Here is a 9,688-nt window from a genome sequence, read left to right as displayed (position 1 = left end):
AAACAAACTCTTCATTTTTTCCTGTACTGTGGTAGTGAGGACCTATGCAGTCACAAGAACAGTGATGTGCATGTATAAGTTTATTCATATTAGGCAAATTTTTATTTAATTTAATCAATTTACCTCAGATAATGTGGAATTGTGACATTACTGAAGATATTTGCTTTATAACACGTCGCAGATAAATTGCTTACAACATGCAAGTTGCTATTCCGTATAAATATATTGAATTTGCATATGTGTCACATTCAGTGGCAGAAATGTTACACTGTGTTATGATCAAAATACCAATTTGGCGTTCGTTGAATAGAATGTGTTTTCTAAAGTTGAGCAGCTATTCGGACTCGGTTAAAGACCTCATCTTCTTAGTTGAGAGAGGGGTTGTTATGTCATGTAATTGACATAAACTCGGATGTACACCAAATTGTAATACTGAGTGGAGAGGCTCAGAGACACTTAGGCACAGAGTTACGTCAAGTATTGCTCCTAAATAAATGTCTCGTAACTGCTGAATCACGCCTCTCAAGGAATTATTCTTTGTGTCAAGGATGACAACACAACAGGGTTTTCATGGGGCTTTGTTACCTGTATCACAGCTTCTCGTTAAATTAATGAGAAAATAATTGAAATTGATGAAGTTACTCATTTCAATAACATCGAATCCTTCCACCCAGTTAATATAACTGCTTTGGGGGAATTTTATGGCGCGCCTTGCGTCACTTCTCTTCCAGCTTGCCACTAATCAGTCAAACCTGTCTGTAGCGGCCACCCAAGGGAGACGAAAAACTGGCCGTTGTAGACAGGTGGCCGCTATAGACAGGTTATCCAACTGTGTGTACATCGCCTACATGAACATTATATTGGTTGTGTACAGCTATAGGCCTACTTTATGAGTGTAAATGTGTACGCGTGCAGTAGCCTGTGTACAGTCGAGAAGAAAGTTATAGATAGATGACTGAATGGGTGATGAATGCAGCGGTGGCGATCACTGAACGTTGCAGGGCTGCCAACTCTCACTCATTGAGAGTGAGACTCACTCATTTTGGTCCTTTCTCACTCTAAAACTGTATTTCATTTGCATGCATTTCTATTGATCTCACCCATTTTGACTCCTAAATTACAGCATTGGCCTATAGGAGTCTCACTCTCAACTAGTTTCCAATGTTGGCAGCCCTGACGTTGCCCATGAATGACTGGCACACGGCTACAAAGCAGAAAAACACGCTGAATTATCGGCTCTGTGGCCGCTATAGACAGGTTAAAATCTACTGCGGGAAACAAAATTTGTGGCGGCGTTAGACAGGTGACCGCTATACACAGGGTCTTTAACATGACTTTTGTCTGTATTCAGAATTCTTCAGTGGCCGCTATAGACAGGTGGCCACTTCACAGAGGTTTGACTGTAACTACAATGTATACACAGCCCAGACGCTGTATAGCTTCGCACAGCGTCTGGTCGGGAGCCGGGCTACTGTACAACTGTAGTTTGACTGTACAGAGTACAGGTACTAGTACACTTGTGTAGTTCAATCTACCGGTGGATAAGAGCAGACGATGATTCGCAACTTTTGTCAACATTTTTGTCCTCCGGTTCAGTACCGCATCTCGTTCTTTGTTGTGTAGATGCCTTTCTCGTGTTTGTACTTGTGAAGACGTGAAAGCACTGAGGCCAGTCACTAATACAGGCGGCGCAGGCAGCTAGCAGGCGAAGAACGGCAAGGTAAGGCCTAACGAGTTAGCAGGCACGCACGACGGAGCGTAGCGGCGCCGCGGGAATTCGAAGCTGACATCCACAGCTGCAGGCAGGCAGGAGCTCAGCTAGCTGGATTCGATCTACCTCAATCTACTAGTATCTAGATCTCTCAAAATCATTGGACTGCACTACGTCATTCTGGAAGCGCAGGAATCCATGACCCGTACTCTGGCAGGATCAATTGCTTGTATTTTTGGTCGTATATCTCATCTCTGGAGCTATCAAAGGTGAGGACTTCGAAGAGATTCGCTCCTGCAGTCGAGGGTTAAACAACATGCCGGTGCGGTGCGGTGGGGGACGAAAATGATAACGTTTAGTGCCTCCGACAACGTCTTCCAGAATCCAGGGATCAGCATTACCGTATTGTTACCGCATTACCGGTACCGTATTACCCTACAATATGTGCACAGCATGCAGAGAATAGGGTTTAAATATACACTTAACGTTACAAGAATTTCGATACTTAGTGCAATGATATGTATCTTATAAAAATAAACTCTTTACTGACTCTTCTGAGTCTTTTGTGTGAATTGCGCGGAATCAAGTGCCTTGGATTTGAAATTAAATCTAACTTAGAGTCTATGCTTGATAGTAAATATTTAACTTGGTTTTAAATTCTTGTGAAATGAATTCTGGAAACCATTTTTAAATTTGCCTTTGTAATTAATTGATAATAGCTTGAATCAAACATAGAGTGTAACTGTGTTAGATAGATGCAATCTCGTACAGACAAAGTCCTAGATGATGCTTCCAGACAAAATGAGCCTATCAACATTTGAAAAGGTTTCAAAAACGTATTTTAAATAGTAGGGCCTCCTGGCTACTGCTCCCATTAATATTTATGATTATGACAGAGTAGACACTATGTTACGTATACTTGGGTGACCCGCACCTCGTCATAGTTAATGTTTGCCCATATTTGTATCACATTTCGCCACTGAAATTCTTTGAAATCCCCAACTCACATACAGGAAAAATGCTGAAAATTCCAATGGAATCACAAGTTCACTGATCGATATTGAAAATTTGCAGCTATCGTCGTCGAACGCGAACGATGCGAAAAAGTTGCGCGCTAAGGAAGGGACCCGCAACTCGTCACCCGCTCTCCCATAGATTTAGCACGTAAAAGACGTGTGCGGGTGACAGTGATGTTCCCATAGACATACACGTAAAAGACGCGTGCGGGTGACTTATAACACATATTCCTATAGCCCTATGAAAATTTCAGATTTTCGCGAAAAACTGTTTGGTTTTCACCACAATTTGCTTGATTGTGGTAGCCCTGCCAAGTTTCAAGCGTACAGAACACAGTCTCGGGCATGCATTTTTGTTTAGTGCGCTCAAAACAATTTTAAGTGCGGTGACGGTATTCGGGCCCCTGACGAGGTGCGGGCACCTCACTATACTAACGTTTATATGCCAATTAAGTTCAATTTCTAACTATTAAAAGACAAGTTCACCTTCATAAACATAAGGATTGAGAAAATGTAGCAATATTAGTAGACACACATCATTGAAAGTTTGAGGAAAATCGGACAACCCGTTCAAAAGTTATGAATTTTTGAAGTTTTTGTGCAGTAACCGCTGGATGAGAAGACTACTGCAGTGTACGATGTCACATGCGTACAACAATACAAGGAAAATATTTATAAAGAGAATAAAAAATTTCACAAAATTTCATCTTTTGAAAAAAAGTACACATTCCCTTGACTCGTTACCGACATATGTTATGGGTAATATCATTCCCCCTACCTTTAGAAAGAGGCAAGTCAAATGCTCTTTTATTATGCGAAAAGAAATGAAACTTTGTTGAATTTTCTTTACATTTTCTTTATACTGTTGTACTCATGCATATGACATCACAAGCTGTAGTAGTCTCCTCGTCCAGCAGTTCCAACTCAACAATTAAATTAAAGATTCATAACTTTTGCATCGATTGTCCAATTTTCCTCAAACTTTCACTGATGTGTTTAATACTAATATTGCTGCATTCTCTCAATCCTTATGTTTATGAAGGTGAGCTGGTGCATAATTAAGTGACAATTTTTTACTTATTTTAAAAGACAAAAGGGGAAATGCCTTCGATTGCAACTCTCACTTTAATCCTTTTAGCTACCTGTATGCTTCTGATGCCTGAGAAAAATGGGTGCCATGCCTGAGATTGTGAGACGGACCCTAAATGCTTGAGTCTCATGCAGAATGCGTGAAACTTGGTAGCTCTGACGTTGTCGTTAGAATCGACTTATCTTGTGTCCAGATCTAAAAGTTATAGCAGGGAATGCTCTAGAACTAATTGTTACGTAACATATTTATTGCTAGCACCGTGTGTTCTAACTCACTATTGCGTGGCTGATGAGATATTCAATATCTTGCAGTATCTAGACTAGTGCAGTACAGTTCAGTGACAGGTATCAATGGTATTACCGGACACGCACATTTTTGGGTACCAGGGTACCAATGAAATTCTGTACGCACGAGACTTCGTAGATTAGCCTCACAGAACTTTGTGTGGACAGAAATCACAAAAAATGTGACGTAAGAATGTAAAAACACGAAGAAATTCACATTGAGAGTGACCCACACCTTGTCAAAGTTAAAGGACAAGTTCACCTTCATAAACATAAGGATTGAGAAAATGCAGCAATATAATAGTAGAACACATCAGTGAAAGTTTGAGGAAAATTGGACAATCGATGCAAAAGTTATGAATTTTTAAAATTTTTGTGTTGGAACTGCTGGACGAGGAGACTACTACAGCTTGTGATGTCATATGAGTACAACAGTATAAAGAAAATGTAAAGAAAATTCAACATATTTTCATTTTTTTTCGCATAATAAAAGAGCATTTGACTTGCCTCTTTCTAAAGGTAGGGGAATAACATTACCCATGACATATGTCGGTAACGAGTCAAGGGAATGTGTACTTTTTTCAAAAGATGAAATTTTGTGAAATTCTCTTTATATTTTCCGTTATATATTGTTGTACGAATGTGACATCGTACACTGCAGTAGTCTTCTCATCCAGCGGTTACTGCACAAAAACTTCAAAAATTCATAACTTTCAATGATGTGTTCTGTTAATATTGCTACATTTTCTCAATCCTTACGTTTATGAAGGTGAACTTGTCCCTTAATATTTAAAGGGGAGGGCTAGTAACTGATCAGTGGGAATCAGTGGAAATGCTGGGAGATGATTGTTCCAATCCTTATGGGATTCATTCAAGAGTTCATTGTATATCTATTGTTGTGTGAAAATGATTTGCTTCAGAACGGTCTCATATTCAAGTAATGTGCAGATTAATGCTCCGTCACTGACCAGGGACGCTAACCTGGAAGCATTAAACTGCACATTACTTGAATATGAGACCATTCTGAAGCAAATCATTTTCACACAACAATAGATATACAATGAACTCTTGAATGAATCCCATAAGGATTGGAACAATCATCTCCCAGCATTTCCACTGATTCCCACTGATCAGTTACTGGCCTTCCCCTTTAAGCATGTTTGAATCACATTTCGTGACTGAAATTCTATGAAATCCCACTCACATACAGGAAAAATGCTGAAGATTCCAATGGAACCAAAAGTTCACTGATCGATATCGGAAATTTGTTGCTATCCTCCTCAAACGCGAATGATGCGGAAAAGTTTGTGCGCTAAGGAAGGGGCCCGCAACTCGTCACCCGCGCATACAGCTCCCATAACAAAGCACGTAAAATAGAAGTTGTTGATTTCGCACAAGGTTTTATTGCGTGAACTGTTCGAAATGCTCAAGACAGACATTTTACCGTAAAATACAAAATTTGAGCCTCATTTGCTGATTTTTTTCTTTGTCATCTGCTCGGTGAGTATGTGTAGACCTACGGTGATTTGTGGGATGAATTGTGATTCTGGTACAAGGACTAGGTGCGAAAGACATCGATTATTTCGTTGCGAAAATCGTGTCTGGTAGTACAATGCGATTTTGCACCCTGCAAAAAGACAACTTTTTTTAGAGGGGTATGCTTGAAACATATTTTCTTAAAACTGGAGCGAACAATTGACACAAGTTGGCTGAATTCGTAATTTCCAGGAGTCTGTGAATAAGTGGTGTTATTTTTAGCTGAAATGTCATCCTCTGAGTACAGAATTCAAAGCCACAAAAAAAAAAAAAAGCGTCCATGGCAGTGATACGATCTACTCTCCTACATTACATCATTTTTGATACCCCTTAGAATTGCATGCTCTTTGACATCGTATAGAGTGGTTTCTGAATATCTGGCAAAACGTTAAAAGCTAAATCCTCACCTCAACCAGAACTGTACTTTGAACGTGTCAGAAACTAGATCTCTAACGTAATATGTAGATGCACTGACCACGCTGGTGTCAGACTATTAATCACTTGTATGAGTATGGAAACTATGGGTAACGTGTGGCCTATAAAGTACAAGTATGACCATAAAGGTTACATTCTCCAAAAAGAGGACAATACCATTTTAAATGTTACAAGCTACATGTAGGCCTATCTCGTTCTACATTTTAAGCAGACAGTCTTGTCGGATCTGCTGGTACTCATTCGCAGAAAACTCTAGACCCTGTTAACAGTTGTACCTGTGTTTGTGGTATCCAGACCAAGTAGAGCCTATGTGTTGTGATAGCCCGATGAATGTGATACCTACACGGTGTACCAATCCACCCAGCATCTTTACAGATTGGAGTCATTTCAAAGTCATTCCAATAATCATGTTTCCCTTTTATTTAAGTTTGAAACAGTCACTTGAGGTTACTGAGGATGAAGTGTCATATGACATTGACACTTTGACAATAGCTGTACATTGTCGTGTTTTCCTTGGGTGCATTGCTCCTGTTTGTGATTGGAAGACGGTACATCAGTTCTGTATTAAACATTGTGGACAGCTTCAGGGTGCCACCCTCTAGTGCTTCAGCTGGTAGGTTTTTATATTCAAGTTATTGCTTTTCTGCATCTAAAACAGGGCTGCACACTTCTATGTTTACTGGTCCATGCCTGAGAAAGTGTCTGGTCCGACAGTGATTTTACTAGTCTGGACCATCAGACCAGTGCCGGTGTGCAGCATTGTCAAAAAGAAAATGGTCTTGAAATGATAGGCCTACATGTTATACATTTTTTCCTACATTTTGATATAGCATGGCACACAATGGATGTTGGATTTGTCAATTTTTGAACAACTAGTAGGTCTCATCTAGACATTTTTGTTTTGTGTTGTTGTTTTGTTTTGTTTTTTGTCTTGGGGGGTGTTTTGTAGTGTGATTTTTTTTTTTTTTTTTTTTTTTGGGGGGGGGGGGGAGTATGTTTTCACTGTATATCGGTGGATGGTTTTGTTTGTATTAAAGATAAATGTGACTGCATCACAAAACGAACAAAAAGTGGCACCCCTTGATTTTATGTGAGGACTCAAAAAAAGGGGTCAGCCAAGTCAATCTTGAGTTTTTCCTACTTTCTGAAAGAGCTATCCTTTTACATTATTCTTAAGTTTGGGACCATAACAAGAAAGGGAAAGTGTGTTTTCAGCAGTTTTTCTACAACCCATTTTGGGGGAGAATAGAATGATCTGGTACATGTCTTAGAGTCTCCTTTTCATTTCTTGAAATCCTTTACACACTCTTCAATTTCAAGTCCAATAACTTTGAAAAGAATAACTCTACTGCTTTGAAAGTTGGCATTAATCATGGACAGAATGTTTTAATAGAACTTGCTCAATTTTAGCTTAATCTGATAATCCCTTCATTGTTGTTGCTCCAGTGGTTTACTTCTTGTGTTTTGTCGCTTTCACTGCACAGATAGCATGGCTTGATAGAGATTAAACACTTGAACAGACCCTGTACTTCAGAGTGTCTTTTCTCAGTTCACACTTTGCCAGAGTGTGGGCTTTCTTTCTCGTATTTAGATAGGTTTAAAAGGGAGTCCATTTGCATTGAGTTACACATCATTTTAAAGCTTAGAGTCTGCTCTTTAAGAATCTGCCATCAACTGAAAATCCATATCTGGCGACTTTTTGTTGGTTTTATGATGCAGGGTCACATATGATTTATAAAAGTGAATATAGACATTATTTAATAAAAATGTGCAATTTAAAGGTGTGTAGTAACCCTTAGGCCAAGAACATAGTAGGGGTCTGAGGCTGCATTTATCAACTTTCCCATGACCATGTTTGAAAGTTGTTTCAATTCACACTGTCAAAACATGTTTGCAAACACCTAAACCTTCTTGAGTTGTTGCGTTTATCAACTCTTTTGTTAGTCAATTGGGAGGCCTCATCACTGCGCAGCTCTTAATATACAATGTAGTTTGGCCTGAGGTGTGGAGATGCGTATGTAGTTGGCAGTGGTTATGGGCACATCTGAGCTATAAGCAATAATTCAAAATAATAAAGTAAGTGTTTATGAATTCAACAGGAATGCATTCCTGGCTCAAAGTGGGGAGAGTTTCTGCAGAGATGCACAAATTCACAAAGCACACCCATGATGGCCAAACTTGTTCATGAATTATTCACCAGCAGTTACACTCAAGCATACAGTCTCTATCGGGTTTAATTTCAACTTGAGATAGACTTTGGATTAAACCTTGCTAGCAGAATTATACAAACTTAAACTTCAGTTTTTAGGTAGCTAAACCATGAATGAGTCTAAATTGGGTTTAAATCTTGGTCTAAAGTAGAATAAGGGCCTCCGAGTCCCAAGATTTTTTTTAAAGCATTGCTTGTATTCATGAAAGAAAATGTAGGATAATACAATGTAAATGGGGAATCATCCACTTGGGATCAAGACACAGAAAACTGCACGGTTAACATAGCCATGAGAATGGATGGTCAACAAAAGGTCAGAACGACTTTTACGCATAAGGCGGCTCTGTGTCTGATTTAATAAAGGTTGGTGCCATTAGTGCGCATGTTGTCTCTTACTAAAACAAACAAACTAATCATGTCAAGTCACTTGGGACTGCACATCAAGGAGCATGACAGTAGGTCAGAGGCTTCATCCATCGTTTTCCCAGGGTAGTTTGTGTCGAATGCAGGTTTCCAAGGGTGCTATCGAGTCTCCTGATATAAAAGGAGCTCGGTATCTAGAGGAAAGATGGTAAATCCACTTTATCCGTCAGTATACCTACAAAAATCCAGTTCTTCAGACCACCCATTGTACCATTCTTTGTTGCATTTTGACGAAACTAAAATTAAGACAAGCTACAACTGATGGGAGAGTTCCCATTTCAAGTACTATGAGAAAAATATGTATTTCCCTAGAGATGACTAATAGCCCGTTTAAACTGCCAGCAAGTTTTCGAGCCTTCGTGAGGGGGCTAGAAAACCTGTTCGAAAAAGTGGTTTATTCTGTGCTGTGCAAGCTGATTTCGCCCAAAGCAGACCCGACGTGATCTGTTCCCTTTAGTAACTGAGTTCCCCTCCGATACATGGCATGGGCTTTGAATTTCTTACATAACCGCAAGACTACGTGATTGGGCGTGAGAGTGCTCTTTGAGGCTGCTATATATAGCAGGCTCTGAAACCACCCCCTCGAGGTGATGATGATTGAATCCACCCCCCCCCCCTCCCGAATTTGGCCATCAATCATGCAATCACCATGAAAATTAGCACATACGTTTTCTGTGGCATAATCTATCAAGTTACTGTAAAAAAAGAAATTAGAAATTTGATTTTTTTTACATTAATTGATAATGCTATTTATACAGGTGTGAAATCATACATTTTGCTCTATCAGAATATAAAGCTTCTAGAATCCTTTTGGTGTGAATATTCTTTGTAACATTCATAACAATGTACAACATACAAGTGTACTTGAAAAAAAAATGTGGTATCAAAACGAATTTATTACGTATTCTGTTGTTTGGCTTTTATGAACGTTTTATTCTTTTTTTCTACCTAGTTTGTTTTTAGTGTTTGCGCAAAATTTATTAT

Source organism: Diadema antillarum, unplaced genomic scaffold (assembly GCF_040938485.1).
Source record: "Diadema antillarum isolate AM-2024a unplaced genomic scaffold, OU_Dant_1.0 seq00000744_RagTag, whole genome shotgun sequence".
Classification (NCBI taxonomy): domain Eukaryota; kingdom Metazoa; phylum Echinodermata; class Echinoidea; order Diadematoida; family Diadematidae; genus Diadema; species Diadema antillarum.
The sequence above is the reverse complement of the archived record's forward strand: the minus strand, read 5'-3'. Positions refer to the sequence as shown.